Below are 25,598 nucleotides of genomic sequence, written 5' to 3' on the forward strand. Positions count from 1 at the left end.
AGTCGGAGTTGTGATTTCATAAACTGAGGAGTCTGGTGATTTTTGTACAAATTCTACAGCCCTGTTAAATATTAGACTAAGGAGTCGAGGAGTCAGAGTCGGGGCCATTTTGGTTACCCGGAGTCAGAGTTGGAGTCGGAGTCGTGGTTTCATAAACTGAGGAGTCGGAGTTGGAGTCGGAAGATTTTTGTACCGACTCCATAGCCCTGGCTCCTGCCACTTTCGCATTGGCAAACTGCTTAGAATAGATCAAAAGAGAATCAGTCGAATATAATATCTGTTGATAGGCGTTTATGGATTGAAAGTCTGATTGGACATGTTGGAAATGTCTGTGTGATGGTGGTGAATCGTTGGCCTATGGCTTTACCAAAAATCGAGCAGCACTCTTGCAGTTGGACTGATGCGCAATAGATTTCTGCTGTTATCTATAGCGACTGAGCATGCCATGTAGTGAAGGAATCACTAGCCAATCAAGTTCCAATGGAATAGGGATTGATCAGTTTGGCATATTGGGTCATAATTGACTCCTGTATGGCCAGTATAAGACTCAAGTTTATCTTAGTAATAGGTTAGTGAGGGCCATGTTAGGATCAGTTAGTGTGAGGTGATATTGGAGTGTGCAATTAGTTATGGGTTATGGCTAGTGTGAATGATCATGTTAGGATAACTTAGTTAGTGTGAAGTGATATTGGAGTTTGGTTGTAAATGGCAGGATTAGTTACGGTCAATGTGAGCGTTTTCGGTTAGGTCCCTGTGTCAGGATTAGTGTGTGGGACATTGAACAGCCCCCCAACCCCCCCAGTTTCTAGGACGCAGCAATAACTCCTCACAGGCTGGCATACATAGAATAAGACTGTATTATTTGGGGTTCAGACACAGGCCGGGGAGGGAACACTGTCCAGGGAGCAGGTCCTCTGTGGGTCTTCTCTTCTGATCTATAGGTGCCAGCTGCAGACATCTCCCCGTGGTCTGGCCGACACCTCCTCCGGGAAATGTGGGCACCGGGCAGTCACTCTGCGGAGGAAACGCATCATGCTGTAACAACCATTTAATAACAATGATACACGATACCCTGAAAATAACAGAAAACAGACCACCACTCCAGCCTATTACCCCTCCCACCCCTAGTGCGCCACATGTCGTCCCTCTGCCCTTTTCATCCATAGCAATAGAACAAGCCGCTAGACAAGCGGAGCCTAATGACAAATCTGTACAGCATTGTGCCCCAAACCATCGCTCGAGGGACCTGTGTACTCACCTTTACAGCTACAGGACAGTTGTGACTGTACAGAAGGTATCATCACTTACAGTCAGCAGAGGGCCAGAACCTATAATGGGGCCATACATTGGGATGCGAAAGTTTGAGCAACCTTGTTAATAGTCATGATTTTCCTGTATAAATAGTTGGTTGTTACGATAAAAAATGTCAGTTAAATATATCATATTAGCGGACCCGTGGCGTAGCATACGCCGCATAAGAGGGTAGCGGGCAGGAAGGGGGTATTGGGCACAGCGGCGGGGAGGGGGGTCGGACCCCCCCTCCCTCACCTGAGTCCCCCATCCGCGCTCCCCTCCAGCTTAAGCTCAGCAGTAGCCGCCGCTATTAGTAAGAGGCAGTGGGCGGGGATGACTCACCTCTTCCGCGTTCCAGCGTGTGTTCCACTGTTGTCACTTCCTGCAATGCCCACTGTATTGTAAGTGGACGGCATTGCAGGAAGTGATGACAGTGGAACGCACGCTGGAAAACTGAAGCGGTGAGTCATCCTCGCCCAGTGCCTCTTACTAATAGCGGCGGCTGCTGCTGAACTTAAGCTAGAGGGGGAGTGCAAATGGGGGACCCAGGTGATGGAGGGGGGTCCGACCTCCCCCCCCCCCCCCTGCCGCTGTGCCCCATACCCCCTTCCTGCTCGCTACCCCCTCCAGCTCGGCGGCAAGTGTAGGACCGCCCCTGGGGGCAGGGCGCTACTTCTTCTTCTTGCTTGGACCGGCCTCTTCTTGCTTGGACCGGCCCTTGGGGCAGGGCGCTACTTCTTCTTGCTTGAAGGTTGAGGCACTTAGCCTATTATATATAGATAGATAGATAAGAGACACACACAATGATATTTGAGAAGTGAAATGGAGTTTATTGGATTTACAGAAAGTGTGCAATAATGGTTTAAACAAAATTAGGCAGGTGCATAAATTTGGGCACCACAAAAAAAGAAATGAAATCAATATTTCGTAGATCCTCCTTTTGCAGAAATTACAGCCTCTAAACGCTTCCTGTAGGTTCCAATGAGAGTCTGGATTCTGGTTGAAGGTATTTTGGACCATTCCTCTTTACAAAACATCTCTAGTTCATTCAGGTTTGATGGCTTCCGAGCATGGACAGCTCTCTTTAACTCACACCACAGATTTTCAATTATATTCAGGTCTGGGAACTGAGATGGCCATTTCAGAACGTTGAAAGACCCAGCCCCGGCGCAACTTCAGCTTTGTCACTGATTCCTGGACATTGGTCTCCAGAATCTGCTGATACTGAGTGGAATCCATGCATCCCTCAACTTTGACAAGATTTGCAGTCCCTGTACTGGCCACACAGCCCCACAGCATGATAGAACCACAACCATATTTTAGTTTAGGTAGCAGGTGTTTTTCTTGGAATGCTGTGTTGTTTTTCCTCCATGCATAACGCCCCTTGTTATGCCCAAATAACTCAATTTTAGTTTCATCAGTCCACAGCACCTTATTCCAAAATGAAGCTGGCTTGTCCAAATGTGCTTTAGCATACCTCAAGCGGCTCTGTTTGTGCTGCTTGTGGAGAAAAGGCTTCCTCTGCATTACTCTCGCATACAGCATCTCCTTGTGTAAAGTGCGCCGAATGGTTGAACAATGCACAGTAACTCCATCTGTAGCAAAATGATGTTGTAGGTCTTTGGTGCTGGTCTGTGGGTTGACTCTGACTGTTCTCACCATTCGTCGCTTCTCTCTAGCCGAGATTTTACTTGGTCTGCCACTTCGAGCCTTAACTTGAACTGAGCCTGTGGTCTTCTGTTTCCTCAATATGTGGAAACAGACAGCTGAAATCTCTGAGACCGCTTTCTGTATCCTTCCCCTAAACCATGATGGTGAACAATCTTTGTCTTCAGGTCATTTGAGTGTTGTTTTGAGACCCCAATGTTGCTACTCTTCAGAGAAAATTAAAGGAGGAGGGAAACTTACAATTGACTCCCTTAAATACTCTTTCTCATAATTGGATTCACCTGTGTTTGTAGGTCAGGGGTCACTGAGCTTACCAAGTTAATTTGAGTTCCAATAATTAGTTCTAAAGGTTTTGGTATCAATAAAATAACAGTGCCCAAATTTATGCACCTGCCTAATTTTATTTAAACAATTATTGTTCACTTTCTGTAAATCCAATAAACTTCATTTCACTTCTCAAATATCACTGTGTGTGTCTCCTATATGATATATTTAACTGACATTTTATATCGTAACAACCAACGATTTATACAGGAAAATCATGACGATTAACAAGGTTGCCCAAACTTTCGCATCCCACTGTATCTATAGCGCTCTGGATTGGTGAAGTTTTAAATATCTCCACATTTATAGACGGACAATAAAATTACAAAATTATTTACTTCTTTGTGTTTTTTCCTCAGTGACAGAAACCGCTGATTTTTTTCCTCTACTAGGGAGGGTGAGGTGGTCAAGCAGGTCACAGTATGGCCGGGGAGAGTCAGGTGGTCAGGCAGGGTTCCGGCTGTGCGCAGCCAAAGCCATTGTTCTCTTTTCCCCTCTCTACCCCTGTGCCATCTCTCTACCCCATTTACAGGCGTCTGTACAGAACTTGCCACCTGAGGGACTTAGCCCTGATCCTTGCAGCAAGGACAGCCCAACCGTGAAGCTGACAGAATCACATGATTCAGGGCAGCAGACTGTAGAGGACAGCATCAGCTTTACACTCAGCGGAGCTTTTTTTACTCTCCCCCTCAGCTCTGCTGCCTCTGACTCACAGAGGGGATGGGGCGCATCCTCACAAGTTTGCTTAGAACCCGCCCTGTCTGTGAAGTAACAGTACTTGTGCGTGTGTTTGCATCCTAATGATTAAACATCTGAACATTGCAAGTTGCATGCTAGTTTTTTTTGTATTTTGCTAGATAAACAGATTTAAATCAGTAATTCACGCTCTGTATTATTGCTCAGACATGTAAGCACACTTCATAATGAGTACGGGGAGTACCTGGTTAACGAACCAGATAGGGACTGCAAGCTCATTCTTAACCTGAATCCATTTGGAACACTGTTCCATTTCTGTCCTTTGTGCCTCCTCTGGGGACACTACCTCCCCCCCCCCCCCCATTGCCTTCAATGTTCTCCTCTGTGCCACCTCTGCTCCCCTGTGTCTCCTATGTGCTTCCACTGTGTCCTGTTGTGTATTCAGTGTCCCCCTTTGGGCACCTGTGCCAGCCAATGTCCCCTTCTGTCCCCATGTACCACCTTCTGTCCTCCTGGGCCATCATCTCTCCCACATGCCTCTTTCTGCCCCCTCTGTACCTCCTTTCATCCCCCAGTGCCATTTTCTGTCCCTTTTGCCACCTTCCACTCCCTTTTACCTCATATGGTCTTACTGTACCACTTTCTGCCCCCCTCTGTACCTTCTTTCATCCCCCAGTGCCTCTTTCTGCCCCCCATGCCACCTTCCACCCCCGTAGCTCCTATAGTCCCACTGTGCCTCTTTGTCTCCTATGCCACCTTTCTGTCCCCATGCCACTTCTTCGACCTCCTGTGCTCTCCCAGCCTAATTTATATTGCAGAGCAAGGCGCTATTACCTCCTAGCCGAGTCCAATGCTGTGCGTCTATCCACTCTGCTTATGGCTCCCTCTAGTGCTGACATCTTGTGCATGTTGCATGTTTACACTCAACTTACCAGAAAAGATACTGGGTACTTGAGTGAGCAGGAGACGGAGAGAGGAGGGTGCGTGGCGTTGGACTCAGCTGGGAGGTGAGAGCAGCACTGCTTCTGCTGCGCCTTGCTCTGCAATATAGATTAGGGCCATTTGTATGCCGGACGTTCATACCTCAGGGACTATCTGTACACTAAAATTTAAGGTAAGTATTATATATAGTAGTATAGTAGTATTATATTAGTATTATATATAGGTAAGTATTATAGTGAAGGGCTAATTTATAGGTTAGGAAATTGAGATGGGGGTCAGCAGGGGGTGAAGCACATGGTCGGGGTGAGGTTAAAGTTAGGCACAGGGAAAAAGGTTGAGATTAGGGTTAGGCAGAGGGCAAGGGGTGAGGTTGGGGCTATGCACAGGGTAGGGGGTTGAGGTTAGGGTAAGGCACAGGGAAGGGGTTAGGTAAGAGTTAATCACAGGGCAGGGGTTAGGTTTAGGCACAGGGCAAGGAGTGAAGTTACGGTTAGGCACAGGGCTGGGGAGGGGGATAGGGTAAAGTTCGGGGAGCTTGGTAGGGGTTAGGGTAAAGTGCTGAAGAGGTTAGGCACATTATGCGGGTTCCATATACTTTAGGTTGATGGGAGAAGATTGGGTTAGGGAGATATTTGCACCAGAAGCCAACATACCACATTCTCTCCTCCTCCTCCCATTACTCTATTTACCGCTTACGTGGCCTTTGCAACTTTGGTGCGTTTCATCCTCTTCCTCCTCATCAGGGTGACTTGAGGCCTCTTTAATCCGGCAATGAAGAGAAGAAGCCGCGGACGGGATTTGGTGAGCCAACTCCGGAGGAGAGTCCCTTTAGGTAGCCTGAAGATCCATGGAAACAAATATGGAGATCAGCCTAAAAATTCCCATCAGTAGATATACTGTCCATACATACAGTGCCTTGCAAAAGTATTCACCCCCTTGGCATTTTTCATGTTTTGTTGCCTCACAGCCTGGAATTAAAATGGATCGTTTGAGAGTTTGCACCATTTCATTGACAGAACAAGCCTACAACTTTGAAGATGTATAATTTGGTTTATTGTGTAGCAAGCAAGTGGGACAAAATAACTGAAAACTTCAGTGCGCATAACTTTAGACCCCCCCCCATGTCAATACCTTTTGCGGAAATTACAGTTGCAAGATGCTTTGGAGAAGTCACCATGAGCTTTTGCCCATTCCTCAAGGCGAAACTGCTCCAGCTCCTTCATGTTGAATGTTTTCACTTGTGAACAGCAATCTCTAAGTCTGACCACAGATTCTCTATTGGATTGAGGTCTGGACTTTGACTAGGTCATTCCAACACATTTAAAAGTTTCTCCTTAAACCACTCAAGTGTTGCTTTAGCAGCATGCTTTGGGTCATAATCATGCTGTAAGGGAAACATCTGTCTCCATCCATCTTTTCCTCAATTCAAATCAGTTTCCAGTCCCTGCTGTTAAAAAACATCCCCACAGCATTATGCTGTCACCACCATGCTTCACTGTGGCAATAGTGTTCTTGGGGTGATGGAATGTGCTGGGTTTGCACCAGATATGGCATTTCCCTTGGTGGACATCAATTTACATTTTAGTCTTATCTGACCAGAGCACTTTCCTCCTTAAAGGATACCACAACTGAAAAAAAGAAAAGAGGTGCGGTGGCTGGGGGTTTAGTTGGGGGGAATTAGATACTTACCGCCTCTCTTGTTCCCCGCTGTCAGCTGCCGGTCTTCTCCAATAGATGCCGGTGTCCGGGCGACTCTGCGGACCTCTAACCCGGACATACTGCGCCCACGCATGCGCAGTATGCCCGTTATTCACCGCTTCTGCCGACACGTAATTTTGGCAGAAGCAAGTTCACTCCCCCGGCTCCCTTCCGTGGAGCGCAAGATGCTATGAAGGAGGAGTAGTGAACTTGGTTCTGCTGAAATTATGCGCCGGCAGAAGCGGTGAAGAACGGACATACTGCGAAAGCACGGCGCAGTATGTCCAGGTTAGAGGTCAGGAGAGTCACCTGGACACTGGCATCTATTGGGGAAGACTGGCGGCTGATGGCGGGGAACAAGAGAGGCGGTAAGAATCTAATTTTCCCTCCCTAGCCACCACACCTTTATTTTTTTTTTCAGTTGTGGTATCCTTTAAATTTGAGGAGTCGCCCACACGCCTTTTGGCAAACTCAAAAGTGCCTTAACCACTTGCCGACCGCGCACTCATAACGCACATCGGCAAAGTGGCAGCTGCAGGACCAGCGACGCAGTTCTGCGTCGCCGGCTGCAGGCTAATTAATCAGAAAGCAGCCGCTCGCGCGAGCGGCTGCTTCCTGTCAATTTACGGCGGGGGGCTCCGTGAATAGCCTGCGGGCCGCCGATCGCGGCTCGCAGGCTAAATGTAAACACAAGCGGAAATAATCCGCTTTGTTTACATTGTACGGCGCTGCTGCGCAGCAGCGCTGTAAGGCAGATCGGCGATCCCCGGCCAATCAGCGGCCGGGGATCGCCGCCATGTGACGGGACATCCTGTCACAGGCTGCACAGGACGGATAGCGTCCTGTGCAGCCCCGATCACCAGGGCTGCCAGGTAGGAGAGGGGGAAGCGGAATTTCGCCGCGGAGGGGGGCTTTGAGGTGCCCCCGCCAGCCACACGCAGGCAGCAGAGATCGGATCCCCCCAGCACATCATCCCCCTAGTGGGGAAAAAGTGGGGTGATCTGATCTCTCTGCCTGGTGTTTGATCTGTGCTGGGGGCTGTAGAGCCCACCCAGCACAGATCACATAATTCAACGCTGGTCCTTAAGGGGGGGTAAAGGGGGGGTCCTCAAGTGGTTAATGCTAAGTAATTTTTTTTTGGGGCCACTATTTCATTAAGCCGAGGTTTATGAGGCTTATTGTGGTCCTATGGACGGATTCTCCAGTCTCTGGTGTGGAACTCTGCAACTCCTGCAGGGTTACCTTTGGTCTCAATGCTGGCGGTGGATTTCATTTCACTAATTATACTGTATGACTTTTGAAGGTGATTGGTGCACCAGGACTTTTTAGGGGCTTCATGGCAAAGGGGGTGAATAAATATGCACATGCCAATATTTTTTTTTTCTTATTTAAGTTCATCAGCTTAGACTATTTTGTGCAAATCCATCACATGAAACAAGATTAAGAAACATTAAAATTACAGGTTTGAATGTAACAAAATAGGTACAGTGTCAAAGGGGGTGAATACCTGTGCTAGGATGGACAAGAGAAGCCATACTGTGCAGCCTCCATACATACAGAATAAGAGCAGATACTGAGAATTACACCCAGCCTACAGGACAAGAGAAGCCATACTGTGCAGCCTCCATACATACAAAATAAGAGCAGATACTGACAATTACACCCCGGAACACAGGACAAGAGAAGTCATACTGTGCAGCCTCCAAACATACAAAATAAGAGCAGATACTGGGAATTACACCCAGCATACAGCGCAAGAGAAGTCATACTGTGCAGCCTCCATACATACAGAATAAGAGCAGATACTGAGAATTATACCCAGTATACATGACAGAGGAAGTCATACTGTGCAGCCTCCATACATACAGAATAAGAGCAGATACTGGGAATTACACCCAGCCTACAGGACAAGAGAAGTCATACTGTGCAGCCTCCATACATACAGAATAAGAGCAGATACTGAGAATTAAACCCGCCATACAGGACAAGAGAAGCCATACTGTGCAGCCTCCATACATACAGAATAAGAGCAGATACTGAGAATTACACCCTGCATACAGGACAAGAGAAGTCATACTGTGCAGCCTCCATACATACAGAATAAGAGCAGATACTGAGAATTATACCCAGTATACATGACAGAGGAAGTCATACTGTGCAGCCTCCATACATACAGAATAAGAGCAGATACTGAGAATTACACCCAGCATACAGGACAAGAGAAGCCATACTGTGCAGCCTCCATACATACAGAATAAGAGCAGATACTGAGAATTACACCCGGCATACAGGACAAGAGAAGTCATACTGTGCAGCCTCCATACATACAGAATAAGAGCAGATACTGAGAATTACACCCAGCATACACGACAGAGGAAGTCATACTGTGCAGCCTCCATACATACAGAATAAGAGCAGATACTGAAAATTACACCTGGCATACAGGACAAGAGAAGCCATACTGTGCAGCCTCCATACATACAGAATAAGAGCAGATACTGAGAATTACACCCTGCATACAGGACAAGAGAAGTCATACTGTGCAGCCTCCATACATACAGAATAAGAGCAGATACTGAGAATTACACCCGGCATACAGGACAAGAGAAGTCATACTGTGCAGCCTCCATACATACAGAATAAGAGCAGATACTGAGAATTACACCCAGCATACACGACAGAGGAAGTCATACTGTGCAGCCTCCATACATACAGAATAAGAGCAGATACTGAGAATTACACCTGGCATACAGGACAAGAGAAGCCATACTGTGCAGCCTCCATACATACAGAATAAGAGCAGATACTGAGAATTACACCCTGCATACAGGACAAGAGAAGTCATACTGTACAGCCTCCATACATACAGAATAAGAGCAGATACTGAGAATTAAACCCGCCATACAGGACAAGAGAAGCCATACTGTGCAGCCTCCATACATACAGAATAAGAGCAGATACTGAGAATTACACCCTGCATACAGGACAAGAGAAGTCATACTGTGCAGCCTCCATACATACAGAATAAGAGCAGATACTGAGAATTATACCCAGTATACATGACAGAGGAAGTCATACTGTGCAGCCTCCATACATACAGAATAAGAGCAGATACTGAGAATTACACCCAGCATACAGGACAAGAGAAGCCATACTGTGCAGCCTCCATACATACAGAATAAGAGCAGATACTGAGAATTACACCCGGCATACAGGACAAGAGAAGTCATACTGTGCAGCCTCCATACATACAGAATAAGAGCAGATACTGAGAATTACACCCAGCATACACGACAGAGGAAGTCATACTGTGCAGCCTCCATACATACAGAATAAGAGCAGATACTGAGAATTACACCTGGCATACAGGACAAGAGAAGCCATACTGTGCAGCCTCCATACATACAGAATAAGAGCAGATACTGAGAATTACACCCTGCATACAGGACAAGAGAAGTCATACTGTGCAGCCTCCATACATACAGAATAAGAGCAGATACTGAGAATTATACCCAGTATACATGACAGAGGAAGTCATACTGTGCAGCCTCCATACATACAGAATAAGAGCAGATACTGAGAATTACACCCAGCATACAGGACAAGAGAAGCCATACTGTGCAGCCTCCATACATACAGAATAAGAGCAGATACTGAGAATTACACCCAGCATACAGGACAAGAGAAGCCATACTGTGCAGCCTCCATACATACAGAATAAGAGCAGATACTGAGAATTACACCCGGCATACAGGACAAGAGAAGTCATACTGTGCAGCCTCCATACATACAGAATAAGAGCAGATACTGAGAATTACACCCAGCATACATGACAGAGGAAGTCATACTGTGCAGCCTCCATACATACAGAATAAGAGCAGATACTGAGAATTACACCTGGCATACAGGACAAGAGAAGCCATACTGTGCAGCCTCCATACATACAGAATAAGAGCAGATACTGAGAATTACACCCGGCATACAGGACAAGAGAAGTCATACTGTGCAGCCTCCATACATACAGAATAAGAGCAGATACTGAGAATTACACCCGCCATACAGGACAAGAGAAGCCATACTGTGCAGCCTCCATACATACAGAATAAGAGCAGATACTGAGAATTACACCCAGCCTACAGGACAAGAGAAGTCATACTGTACAGCCTCCATACATACAGAATAAGAGCAGATACTGAGAATTACGCCCAGCATACAGGACAAGAGAAGCCATACTGTGCATCCTCAGAGTTATACTAGCCTTGCCCCAGCTATAGATGCCGGTGAAAAGCAGGGAGAAGTCCCATGGAGTTTCCTTTTTGCTTTATTTACTACCTTCAAAGCCCCACTTTCCTTAGCACTGAGCCTGCTGCCCAGACACCCCATGGTCTGGCGGGACACTGGGTAATAACTAATAAGGGACCAGTTTATTGTGCGATCTGACTACCACATACTTAGAGTGAACAGATAAACATCCCCATTCCAGCCATCTGTAGAGGGGTTAATCAACTTCGGGTTCTTCTGCTTAACTGTGGTAGGTATGATGGGAAGCTGGGTTATGTAAGGTCTTACTTAAATGTTCTGCTGTGGATGACGGTACGACCCGTGTCAGCTGTGCAGCCCTGCCACAAGCCCTGGCCAATACTATAAAGAGAATGTGTGAGTATGAACAGAGGAATGACCAATGGCAAGAAGTCAGATGACTAAAAGAGCTGAAGGATGCTAAACCTCCTTCCAGCGTCTCTTCAAGCAAGCTGAGGATCCCAATAAACAACACAAGAGACAGACAGTAATCAAGACCGAACCTCCAGGGAAGACCCCCCAAAATTCTTCTAGCAAAATACAGAGAATAAAATAATGCCACAAACCTGACATGACGGATTAGATGCAATTTTCTCAGCCCACAGCAAGCTACTAGTAAAAACAAGTGCTATCAAAATTATTGTGTTTTCTTGCATACTTGTGGCTTAAAATGCATTTTATGACAAGGTGTGCCTCGACACTTCAACGGAGGGATGGAGGAGGATGGGGGAATCCTCGTAAGGATCCAGAGTCTTCCTTTCCCCTCCAGAGGCAAGTATCCCCCAGAAGGATTTTTTTTTTAGGTTACAGATTCTCTTTAAGTATATATAGGCAGAACCTCCCCTTAAGTGTATATAGGCAGATCCCCTTTTTGTGGGTATAGGCAGATCCCCCCTTAATGTATATAGGCAGATCCCCCCTTTAGTGTATATAGGCAGATCCCCCCTTTAGTGTATATAGGCAGATCCCCCCTTTAGTGTATATAGACAGATCCCCCCTTTAGTGTATATAGGCAGATCCCCCCCTTTAGTATATATAGGCAGATCCCCCCCTTTAGTGTATATAGGCAGATCCGCCCTTTAGTATATATATATATATATATATATATATATATATATATATATATATATATCAGATTCCCCCTTTAGTATATATAGGCAGATCCCCCCCCCCCCCTTTAGTGTATATAGGCAGATCCCCTTTTTGTGGGTATAGGCAGATCCCCCCTTAATGTATATAGGCAGATCTTCCCTTTAGTATATATAGGCAGAGTGCCCCCTTTAGTGTATATAGGCAGATCCCCTTTTAGTGTATATAGACAGATCCCCCCTTTAGTGTATACAGAGTGATCCCCCCTTTAGTGTATATAGGCTAGCAGATCTTTTAGTGTATATAGGCAGATCCTCCCCCCTTTAGTGTATCTAAACATATCCCCCTTTAGCGTAGGGTGGCAGTTGGGGAACCTTACTTTTCTACTGGGAAAAGAAGATGGCCAGTAGTCAGGACAGGAGTGACAAGTCCAGAGCAGCATCTCCGGAGCAGCCTGCATCTCCCACTGAAGCAGGCTGAGCCATGCAATCCAACATCGCCTGTGAGTGAGGGGCGGAGCTACTGGTTCACACACACTCCACAATAGGCAGCAGGAGTTTCCTGGAGTCTTCGCCCCCATCACCCCCAGCGGCATCAGGGGGCGGAGCTACGACTAAAAGCAGTCATAGACCCGGCCGGAGCCCGCAGCCAGGTAGAAATGTGGCCAGGGCCAGTTAAATGCACATGTGCCCCCGTGGAAGCCGGCGCTCTGAGCGACCGCTCCGGTCAAAGGCCGGCCATGCAAAAAGCTCCAAATCAGACATTATGTATCCACTATCACTGCACCCTCAGTTAAGTGGGAATTATTGCTAGAGATGGCCTGAACGGTTTGCTGGCGAACGGTTCCTGGCGAACTTCCGTGGTTCACGATCGTGGCGAACCAGGAACTTTTCCGGAAGTTCGGTTCGCCCCCATAGTGCATCATGAGTGTCAACTTTGATGCTCTACATCACAGTCAGCAGGCACATTGTAGCCAATTAGGCATCCCTCCTGGAGCCCCACCCCCCCTTATAAAAGGCAGGCAGCATCAGGCTGTGGACTCACTCGTGTGCCTGCAGTAATTAGTGAAGGGCAGGCCCGGCCCTAGCCCATTTGCCGCCTGAGGCAAGCTTTAAAGAAATCGCTGCCGCCCCCCCCCCCCAAGCCGTGGGTGTGGGGGGGCCGCCCAAGCTGGAGGGGATAGCGGGCAGGAAGGGGGTATTGGGCCTAACGGCGGGGAGGGGGGTCGGACCCCCCCTCCCTCGCCTGGGTCCCCCGTCCTCCGCTCCCCTCCAGCTTGTTGCGTCGCTGGCTGCAGCTATAAGAGGCAACGGGCGGGGATCACTCACCTCTTCCTCCTTCCAGCCTGCGCTCCACTGACGTCACTTCCTGCTACGCCGCAGGAAGTGACGTCAGCGGAGCGCACGCTGGAACGAGGAAGAGGTGAGGGATCCCCGCCCGTTGCCTCTTATAGCTGCAGCCAGCATGTGCCGCCCCCCCAGAAGTGCCGCCTGAGGCAAACGTTTCACCCCGCCTCATGGGCGGGCCGGCCCTGGTGAAGGGATAGCTGCTGCAGACTCTCTGTAATATACGAGGCAGCTGCGGCGAACAGCACCGCCGCTGCAGCTGTCTCCATGCGGCCATCCATCCGTCCGGCGTCCAGGACGCCGAGGACGGAGCCTCCTCACTTGCTGGGGGTCGCTTTAGCGCGCGGGCGCGTGCGTGGTCGGGACCTTTATGCGGGGAGGAAGCCGATCAGCTGACCTGCTGGTCAGCTGATCGCAGAGGAGACTCACGGCGCCCAGGATTGGCTGATGAGATGGGGGCGTGCCAGTGAGGTCTCCTCTGCTTCATAAGCCTCCGGGCTTCAGAATGACTTTGTCTGTTGTCGTGAATACTTGCGTGTTAGCGCGCAGACCTTAGGCTAGTTCCCTGGTGTTGATACTAAGGATTTCACACCTAGTCTAGGATTTTGCTGTATTGCTATTGTTATTGTAGACTAGTTCCCGGGTGTTGATGCCACGGATTTCACACCCAGACTAGGATATTACTACTGTATTGATCTCCTGTGTATGACTCTTAGCTATTCCCTCTGACTCTGATCCTGCCTTCTGATCCTGTACTTTCGCCTATCTGCCTACCTGTTGCTGAACCTCTGCCTGATTACCGTTTACTCTCTTGTCTCACGATTCTGTACCGATACGTACCTCTCTGTTGCCGACCCTTGCCTGCCTGACCATTCCACTCGCCAGTGGGCCCTCGCCACTGGTGAGGTGTTTACTACGCCAGCTCCGCTGGCCAAGCAACTCTGCTAGGCTATAGTTCAGCCTTATTACCTGCTCTCTAGGTATCTGTCATTTTAGTGTTACCGTATTTAGTAAGCTGTAGTACAGTCTGACTCACCCGCCCCTCGGGTGTTCATTTGCCTGCAGTATATTGTGAACCACCCGCTCCTCGGGAGATTCAGCCTCTTCAGTATTGTTTCTCCAGCTTGCTGGAGCCTGTACGCTAGTGCACGCTTCGTGTACTGATAGTACCTCCATAGCCCCTCTGGTGAGGTTTCTTCAAACTATTAAAGTTACGGTTGCACCCAAACACTTACACTTTAGGTGTCCAGAGGTCAGCCATACTTGTATTATTGGTGATTCTGCAGATCACTAATAATCAGGTATACATCTGTATTGTTGGTGATACTGCAGATCATCAATAACAACTCTCTGTGTGCTGACACCAACTGTTACACTCTCATAGGGAAAGCTTAGTCAGGCTCTTGTAGGCTTGTTAGCTTGCTCCTGGCTGATTGCTATTGCTAAAAAAGCACCTCTCAACAGCTCTTTTGAGAGCTGTTCTTGTGATCTTTTTTTTTTTTTTTGTGTGTGTAGCCCACTTGCATTATATACAGCCCTGTCAGTCAGTGTCACTGTGCGTGACATGTGCACATGTAATACCCATCACTGCATATACCTATTACCTGTTGTGTTCACTTCAGTGCACCCACCTACCTACTAGAGCGCACGCAGTGTCACTGTGCCTATCCGGTACCTGTCTGTGTGTGACAGGTGCACATGTAATACCCATCACTGCATATAACTACTACCTGTTGTTCACTTCAGTGCACCCACCTACCTACGTGAGCACACGCAGTGTGATATACCACTCCGTGCATACCTGTTAACTGCACCTGTGTGACTGACTGCACATTGTATTAGTCAAGTCAGTGCATACCTTTCACTTCATCCCCCCCCCCCCAATATGGACAAAACAAAAGGCAGAGGCAGGCCACCTGGCAGGTCTGTTCGAGGTTGCGCTGTCGTGATTTCGTTCGGCCCGCGACCAAAGTACAGTGTTCAGAAGAAGGCACGTGCCATCAACCCCCAATATTGTCAGGACGTAGTTGATTATTCAGCACAGAACACCTCATCTTTCTCAGCTTCCACACGGAAGCGTGACATCTTCCTCCTCCTGCTCTGATTCTGGCACCCCACTTAACACTCAGTCGGCCGCCACTACCAAAGTGCCATCACCCCAGGGCTTAGCGGTGTGGACATTTTTTTGTGTGTCTGCCTCAGATGAGAGGAATGCCATCTGTACTCTCTGCCACCGAAAATTGAGCCGTAGAAAGACCAAGACCCGCGTAAGGACAACTACCTTACAAAGGCACATGATTACAAAGCACAAACTGCAATGTGATGACCACCTGAGGGAAAGCAGCACACAACAGCAAATCCACACACCGCAGTGGAAGATATGCAATTATTTCTCAAAAAAGGCGATGTTTGTGGTGCGTTACACAGTGAGTTTGGTGTGTCAGTGAGAAGCAGTACTCTAATTACACTCCCTGATTGATGTATACACATGCAAGAGGGTTTAAAACACTTTAGGCCTGCAATTTAGCATTCAATGTGATTTCGGCCCTTAAAACACTTCTTTGCGTCAAATCCAGATTTTTCCCCGGGACTTTTGGCGTGTATCCCACTTCGCCATGTCCCCCTCCAGGTGTTAGACCCCTTGAAAAATCTTTTCCATCACTTTTGTGGCCAGCATACATTTTTTTAGTCATACAAGTTCGCCTCCTCATTAAAGTCTATTGCGGTTTGCGAAAGGTCGTGCGAACCAAACTTTCGCGGGAGGTTCGCGAACCAAAAATTGGGACATCTCTAATTATTGCCTTTAGAACTTGAATTTACATTGTGTTCTGCTGGACAAGGTCTAATTTCTTGCCTGTACACCATAATTTGGTATGATTCCTTGCCTGCAACCACCCCTCTCGTGGATAAATGGAAATCCAGCCTCTCATTGGGATCTGAGGAGGATTGGTCGGAGATTTTTTTCAGACATGGCCAGAGTGTCCAATAATATAAATATTAAGAAAAGGCCTTTCAAAATCTTTTGAGTGGTACCCGACCCCTAAAAAGATCTCCAAAATCTTCCTCACCCAGCTTATGTTTTCATTGTGCCTCTTTGGATGCAGACACTGAACATTGCTGGACAAATGTGTTGCCTTTTTCTGTATGGCTATTGCAAAATTCTGAAAAGGCCCCTTACCTCCACTCCTGGCCCTCATAGATAAAATCTGGTGGCTTTACCATATGAAGAACAACTACTCACTGCAATCTAGACTTCATGTATTTACCCAGATTTGGGCTTCTTGGATTATGAGATATCCCTTAGGCCAACTGATTTGCCCATGATAGAACACCTGCCTCGATATACCTCCTACATACCTGCTTGTTGCTCCTTGGTTATGATGTTGCTGTTATTAGCTGCAATGTTATATCTGTTTATGTAATTTTGCCCTGGTCTACACTTGTCGAATCATACTGGTCTGGTTTATAATATTTTATTCTGCCTGTTGTAAAACTGTTATTCTCCTGTTTTGCAAAAACTTAAATACCAATTTAAAGTTAACGAAAAAATTCTGACTGACAATAAAGTTCTCTGGTTAAAAAATACATCATGAATTAACTTTGTGTATACTGCGTGTGTATCTTTAAAACTATGATGCTCTAATAACAGTGTAAAAATTCAGTAATTCTGCCTTAATCATTGAATATAATAACTTAATTTCTGTACTTATTAAGAATATTGGAGGATTTACCAGAAATGTTGGCGCGTACCTAGAAATCCCCGGGCCCCCCTGCAAAAAAAAAAATCCTCCCCCCCTCCCCCAGGGACTTTTGGGGCAGGAGGGGTCGCAGCATAAGAGGAAGTGTGGCAGATCAGTGGGGAGGGGGGAAATGCCCCCCTCCTCCCTCACCTCGGGCTCTCCTCTCAGTGCTCCCCTCCTGCAAACATTGGTGGCGGCGGGCAGGCGGCAGCAGCAGCAGTGGCGGTGGCGGCAGGATGATACATTACCTCCTTCTCGCTGGAGGACTTCCGTTCTCTAAGAGCAACTTCCTGTTTACACAGGAAGTTGCAAGAAGCTCTTAGAACGGAAGTCCTATAGCGAGAAGGAGGTAATGTATCATCCTACAGCCAACGCCGCTGCTGCCGCCTGCCCGCTGCCACCAATGTTTGCAGGAGGGGAGCACTGAGAGGAGAGCCCGAGGTAAGGGAGGTTTTGGGGGGGAATTTCCCCCCTCCCCACTGATCTGCCACACTCTCCTCTTATGCTGCGACCCCTCCTGCCCCCAAAAGTCCCTGAGCGGGCCCTGGGGGGGCCCCGGGCCCCCCCGCGACGGCAGGGGTCGCACCCCTATTGGTACGCCAGTGGTTGGTAGAGTTCCATTCTCCTATTCTGTACATTTCTAGTTAATCCCACTTGCCTCAGGATGTCCCCTAGATATCTGAAATCAGGGTTGGGACTGTCAAAGCTCTGGATGCCATCACCCCAGATGTCAAAAGCAGAAACCATTACTCAAAATGTCAAATGCAGAAACAATTACCCCAAATGTCAAATGCAGAAAGCGTTACCACACATGTGAAATGTACAAACTGTTATGCCACATATTGCAAATGCAGAAAGCATTACCACATATGTGAAATTCAGAAACTGTTACCACAGATGTGACATGCAGAAACTGTTACCACAGATGTGACATGCAGAAAATGCTACCACAGATGTGACATGTAGATCTGTATATGAAATACGACAAATGTTACTGCAGACATAAAGGCACGTCCCCCCCCCCCCCCCCCCCGTTGGGTGTTGGTGGGGTGGGATGGATAAATGCTGGGTGCAGGTAGGGTGGGAGGAAGGGATGTGTGAATAGAGGCCCTTGTGGCAGCCATGTATGAATAGAAGCCCCTGTGGCAGCCATGTATGAATAGAAGCCCCTGTGGCAGCCATGTATGAATAGAGACCCCTGTAGCAGCCATTATGAATAGAGGCCCCCTGTAGCGGCCATGTATGAACAGAGGCCCTTGTGGCAGCCATTATGAATAGAGGCCCCTGTAGCAGCCGTGTATGAATAGAGGCCCCTGTGGCAGCCATGTATGAATAGAGGCTCTTGTGGCAGCCATGTATGAATAGAGGCTCTTGTGGCAGCCATGTATGAATAGAGACCCCGGTGGCACCCGTGTATAAATAGAGGCCCCTGTGGTAGCCATGTATAAATAGATGCCCCTGTGGTAGCCATGTATAAATAGAGGCCCCTGTGGTAGCCATGTATAAATAGAGGCCCCTGTGGCAGCCATAAATGAATAAAGGCCCTGTGGCAGCCATGTATGAATAGAGGCCCTGTGGGCCATGGCAGCCATGTATGGGTAGAGACCCCTGTGGCAGCATTTATGAATAGAGGCCCATGTGGCAGCCATTATGAATAGAGGCCCCTGTGGCAGCCATGTATGAATAGAGGCCCCTGTGGCAGCCATTATAAGTAAAGGCCCCATGGCAGCCATCTGTGAATAGAGGCCCATGTAACAGTCATGTATGAATAGAGGTCCCTGTGGCAGTCATGTGGGAATAGAGGGCCACTGTGGCAGCCATGTATGAATAGAGGCCCCTGTGGCAGCCATGTATGAATAGAGGCCTCTGTGGCAGCCATGTATGAATAGAGGCCCCTGTGGCAGCCATGTATGAATAGAGGCCTCTGTGGCAGCCATGTATGAATAGAGGCCCCTGTGGCAGCCATGTATGAATAGAGACCCCAGTGGCAGCTGTGTATGAATAGAGGCCCCTTTGGTAGCCATGTACAGTGCTGCTCATCAGGATTCCGGATATCCGTGTAACCCGGATATCCAAACTTTTTTACGCTATCTGATTCGGGTTCGGATTCCGTATTGTAAAAAAAATCCAGCTAGCTATCTGCGGATAATTGGGCACATAACGCGGATATCTGTGGATATTGTGGATCTCCGGATCCGAAATACTGTAACTAAGGAGATGACGTCCTAGAGCCAATCAGAGGGCTCCCAGCAGAAGCCCTAGCAACCAATCACAGAGGGGAGCCCTGGCCAGCCCCACCTGACCTCATTGAGCCAATCAGAGGGTTCCCAGCCTAAACCCTGGCACACAATCATAGAAAGGAACACTGGCCAGCCCCCCTGTATAATAAGGAGGGCTGCCATGATGAGACATATCGTCTTAGCTTGCTGAATGCTCACTGAGAGACATGCTCCAGTGCTGGTGGCTTAGCAAGGGCTGTACACAGTTATAAACCTAAAGCTGTTGAGTGATGAATAACCCCTTCACTACTATAACTACACTATTGTTAAATCCTTAATTAGCTTGATTGATGTCATACTGTGACAGTCAGAGTGTGTGCTCCAGTGCTGCTGGGCCTAGCAAGGGCTGTACACAGTGATAAGCTGTTCAGTGAATAACCCCTTCACTACTATCACTACACTATTGTTAAATCGTTAATTAGCTTGATTGATGTCATTGTATGACAGTCAGAGTGTGTGCTCCAGTGCTGCTGGCCTAGCAGTGATAACCCCTTCACTATCACTACACTATTGTTAAATCATTAGTTAGCTGGATGTCATTTGTGTGACAGTCAGAGAGTGTGCTGCAGGCAGGTGCTATGTGTCTGTGTGTGTGCTGTGCACAGACTAGGCCAGCTGCTGCCTGCTGGCCAGCTATTAGACTTAGGTATAGGTTAGGGATTAGGGGATAGGATTACTGTGTTATTGTGTAGTTAGTACTGTAGTACTGCAGTCAGTGCTAGTATTTGTTAGAGTAGTAGTACTACTGTGTTAGCTTTCTACAGAACTGCTGTGCTGTGAGCAGTGCCAGTGTGACAGTTAGTGTGCACTAGTGTCTTCTCCTCTGCTGTCTGACTGCCACTCGGCACTTGGCACATGTCACTTGCCAAGTGTCACTTGCCACGTTTCACGTGACACGTGGCAAGTGCCACGTGCCAAGTGACACGTGCCATGTGACCTGTGCTAAGTGCCAATTGCCACGTCCGACATGCTCCTGGCACACATTACACCTGCTGCTGCTGCATTGCCCTGCTCCTGCTGCCTGTGCAGCTCCCACCGCCAGGCCAGGACTCAATTGCTGCATAATTTTTTGGAGGTGTCTTGGCTGAAAACTCATGTCCCAGTTGTGCGGTTGGCTTTGGACACAATGTGGGCTGCACGACCGCTGTCTGGAACCTAGACCTAATGTTAATTGACAGCCACTTTTTTTTGTTTTTTGGGGGGGATTTTAAGTCCCCACATCATCAATTAGTGTTCCTTACTTTCAAAATTGCTGAAGATGGTGCTTTGACATCGGACAAGACCAAGTTAGTATACAGAAAAGTATATATCTACACAAATGAATATTAAATTCACATGCACCATGTCAAGAAAAATCATTTACTAACACACAAGGAGGATTGACTCTTGGGTGCATGTGAAAAAGTAGAAAAATCTTTATTATATCAACTGCAATTATCAAAGTTTAAAAAACCAATAAGGTATAAATATAATTGTAAACGGTCATCTATGCTAACATCAGTACAATTGAACCAATCGACCACTCAAGAGGCAGAGAGGGGCTGCAGTCCCCTATGCCAAGTGAATACAGTTCTACCTGGACCAGTTAATCGGTGAATAGCTCCACAGCATTTGCATGGTAGATCCAAAAATAGAAAACATGAAGCCAGAGGGAGTCCAATTGTAATCCCACATGAAAAAAACAGTATAGTGCCAGGAGACAGTGGGTGCAAAGTCCACTAGTGGATTTCAACAAGGGAAGCTGAAATCTTTCCAGCCAGGACCAAATGTGTGATGGTAGATGTATACACAACAACAGAGTAAGCCATGCAGAGATTAGTTGCACATGTAGCAATGAAGTCTCATTCAAGCAATGGAACGAGGGTGGGGACCTCCTGCCCTGCGTAGCAATGTCCACTGATGCTCCCACTCGCAGAACACAAGGGAAAGTGTTTGGGTTTGGAGGTTCCTCTAATGCAAAGGCAATGGCAGTAAAAGTTCATGCAGGCAAAGCGTGAGTTAGTGCAAATGCTGTGGAGCTATTCACCGATTAACTGGTCCAGGTAGAACTGTATTCACTTGGCATGGTTTTTTAAACTTTGATAATTGCAGTTGATATAATAAAGATTTTTCTACTTTTTCACATGCACCCAAGAGTCAATCCTCCTTGTGTGTTAGTAAATCAATTAGTGTTCCCCTTTACAAAATAATGCTACATGCCTCATATACCCTAAAAAAAGTTTCTAAAGCAATTTAAAGGCCACTTCCGGTTTGCTATCCGGATATCCGAATCCGCCGGATACTAGGGTCGGATATCCAATTCAGATTCTGATCGGAAAATTTTGAACGTGGATATCCGACCCGGATCAAATAACGGGTTATCCGGATCCGAATTTTGAAAAGGGGTATCCGAGCAGCACTAGCCATGTATGAATAGAGGCCCCTGTGGCAGCCATTTTGAATAGAGGCCCTGTGGTAACCATGTATGAATGGAGGCCCCTGTGGCAGCCATGTATGAATAGAGGCCCCTGCGGTGGCCATTTTGAATAGAGGCCCTGTGGTAACCATGTATGAATAGAGGCCCCCGTAGCAGTCATGTATGATGAATAGAGGCCCTTGTGGCAGCCATGTATGAATAAAGGCCCCTGTGGCAGCCATGTATGAATAGAGGCCCCTGTGGCAGCCATTATGAATAGACGCCCCTCTGGCAGCCATGTATGAATAGAGGCCCCTGTGGCAGCCATGTATGAATTGAGGCCACTGTGGCAGTCATGTATGAATAGAGGCCCCTGTGGCAGCCATGTATGAATAGAGGCCCTGTGGCAGCCATGTATGAATAGAGGCCCTGTGGCAGCCATGTATGAATAGAGGTCCCTGTGGCAGCCATGTATGAATAGAGGCCCCTGTGGCAGCCATGTATGAATAGAGGCCCCTGTGGCAGCCATGTATGAATAGAGGCCCCTGTGGCAGCCATGTATGAATAGAGGCCCCTGTGGCAGCCATGTATGAATAGAGGCCCCTGTGGCAGCCATGTATGAATAGAGGCCCCTGTGGCGGCAATTATGAATAGCGGCCCCTGTGACAGTCATGTGGTAATAGAGGACCCTGTGGCTGCAATTATGGATAGAGGTTCCTGTAGCAGTATATTGAATGATTGCCTCAGTATACCCCCCTTAGTGTATAGTGGTCCCCGGGGTCCCTGCAGAGAATTCAGCAGTTGAGTGACTCACCTGTCTGACCGGGGCCCTCCTCCATCAGTCTGTGTGCTCCCCGTCTTCATCCCTGCTGGTTGCATCACCTTAGTGACCCCGTGACATGTTAGCTGAGTTACATTCAGACTGAGTGAGGAGCATGCCGATCCCACAGGTGAATCTCTCCGCTGCTGAATTCTCTGCATGGGCTCCAGGGACCACTATACAGCTGAAAGGAAGGGTGGGGGACTTCTGGAGGTCCGCTAGCCAGCAGAGACAAACAGGCCTAATTCTACATATAATGGGAAAGGGGTTAGGAGGGCACCATGTCATTGATTGTTGCCCAGGACCCCATTTACCCTAGAACCAGCGCCAATGCCAATCAGATACTTACTGCTTGTCTGTATATAATAATCACCCACACTAGACATGAAGCTCTCCACCATGCACATATCAATATCAGCCCACTACACACCACCATTGTTATATGCAAGACAGACATACAACCATCAGTGCATCAGATACACACAAACTGTACATGTACACATACTACACACACACTGTAAATACATAAACACAAACACTGCACACATGTACACACAGACTGTATACACACACACACACACACACACACACACACTGTACATATATAAACACAAACACTGCACACACTGTACATATATAAACACAAACACTGCACACATGTACACACAGACTGTACATACACACGCACACTGTACATATATAAACACAAACACTGCACACATGTACACACAGACTGTATACACACACACAATGCACATATATAAACACAAATACTGCACCCATGTACACACAGACTGTACACACAGACTGTACACACACACACACACACACACACACACACACACACACACACACACACACACTGTACATATATAAACACTGCACACTGCACACATGTACACACAAACACACTCTGTACATACATATATATATATATATATATATATATATATATATATATATATATATATATACAAACACTGCACACATGTACACACAGACTGTACACACACACTGTACATATATAAACACAAACACTGCACACATGTACACACAGACTGTACATACACACACACACACACACTGTACATATATAAACACAAACACTGCACACATGTACACACAGACTGTATACACACACACACACACACTGTACATATATAAACACAAACACTGCACACATGTACACAAAGACTGCACACACACACACACACACACACACACACACACACACACACACACACACACACACACACACACAATGTACATATATAAACACAAACACTGCACACACGTGCACACAGACTGTACACACACACCACACACACTAAACACATAAACACACCCACACTGTACATATATATACACTGCACACATATACACACAGACTGTACACACACACTGCACACATAAACACACACACACTGTATATATATAAACATAAACACTGCGCACATATACACACAGACTCTACACACACACACACCACACACGCTGTACATATATAAACACAAACACTGCACACATATACACACAGACTGTACACACGCTGCACACATGTACGCACTATACACACAGACTGTACACACACACATATATATATTTTCTCACAGATCTTTAATTACCACCATAGTGTAGGTAACTGTGAACAATCTCTCTCTCTGTTTGTTACCCTGCTGCTATATAAGGGATGGTAATCCCAGTGCTAATAAGCAGAAGAAAGCCTAGAAGAAGTGCTGCAGCAGCTGTGGCCGGCAGAGTTTCCACACTCACCAATTAGATCCACACATTGGACTCCTCTCCCTCCTGACGCTGAGCTCTGAGCTGCCTCCCTCATCTGTGCCACTAGAAGCTTCATCTGGACAAAGAGAGGGGTCAGGACCTCACCCGGCCTGTCCACTCAGCAAAGCCCCGCCAATCCCTGAGCCCATCTGCCTGTCACCGAGGTTCCCCTATACACCAGAGTCCCTGTACACCACTGTCACCGAGTATCCCCTATACACCAGCATCCCTGTACACTACTGTTACCGAGTAGCCCCTATACACCAGCATCCCTGTACACTACTGTTACTGAGTATCCCCTATACACCACCATCCCTGTACACTACTGTCACCGAGTGTCCCCTATACACCAGCATCCCTGTACACTACTGTCACCGAGTGTCCCCTATACACCAGAGTCCCTGTACACTGCTGTCACCGTGTCCCCCCAATACACCAGAGTTCCTGTACACTACTGTCACCAAGTATCCCCTATACACCAGCATCCCTGTACACTACTGTCACCGAGTGCCCCCTATACACCAGAGTCCCTGTACACTGCTGTCACCGAGTGTCCCCTATACACTAGAGTCGCTGTACACTACTGTCACCGAGTATCCCCTATACACCAGCATCCCTGTACACTACTGTCACAGAGTGCCTCCTATACACCAGAGTCCCTGTACACTGCTGTCACCGAGTATCCCCTATACACCAGAGTCCCTGTACACTGCTGTCACCGAGTATCCCCTATACACCAGCGTCCCTGTACACTACTGTCACTGAGTGTCCCCTATACACCAGCGTCCCTGTACACTGCTGTCACCGAGTATCCCCTATACACCAGAGTCCCTGTACACTGCTGTCACCGAGTATCCCCTATACACCAGAGTCCCTGTACACTGCTGTCACCGAGTGTCCTCTATACACCAGAGTCCCTGTACACTGCTGTCACCGAGTGTCCTCTATACACCAGAGTCCCTGTACACTGCTGTCACCGAGTATCCCCTATACACCAGAGTCCCTGTACACTGCTGTCACCGAGTGTCCCCTATACACCAGAGTCCCTGTACACTGCTTTCACCGAGTGTTCCCTTTACACCAGAGTCCCTGTACACCACTGTCACCGAGTGTCCCCTATACACCAGAGTCCCTGTACACCACTGTCACCGAGTGTTCCCTTTACACCAGAGTCCCTGTACACCACTGTCACCGAGTGTCCCCTATACACCAGCGTCCCTGTACACT

The 25,598-nt window shown here is 47.6% G+C and overlaps 1 long non-coding RNA gene across 1 annotated transcript; it reads right to left on the reverse strand.

Annotated features, from left to right (window-relative positions):
* Nucleotides 1-839: 839 nt before the first annotated feature.
* On the reverse strand, nt 840-24,447 carry LOC137504338 (uncharacterized). The gene is made up of 3 exons (XR_011019465.1): nt 24,363-24,447; nt 5,613-5,760; nt 840-1,014 (listed from the first exon to the last, which is right to left on the reverse strand). It is a non-coding gene; the product is annotated as an uncharacterized lncRNA (long non-coding RNA).
* Between the last annotated feature and the right edge of the window lie 1,151 nt (nt 24,448-25,598).

This window comes from Hyperolius riggenbachi, chromosome 4 (genome assembly GCF_040937935.1).
Source record: "Hyperolius riggenbachi isolate aHypRig1 chromosome 4, aHypRig1.pri, whole genome shotgun sequence".
NCBI classification, from domain to species: domain Eukaryota; kingdom Metazoa; phylum Chordata; class Amphibia; order Anura; family Hyperoliidae; genus Hyperolius; species Hyperolius riggenbachi.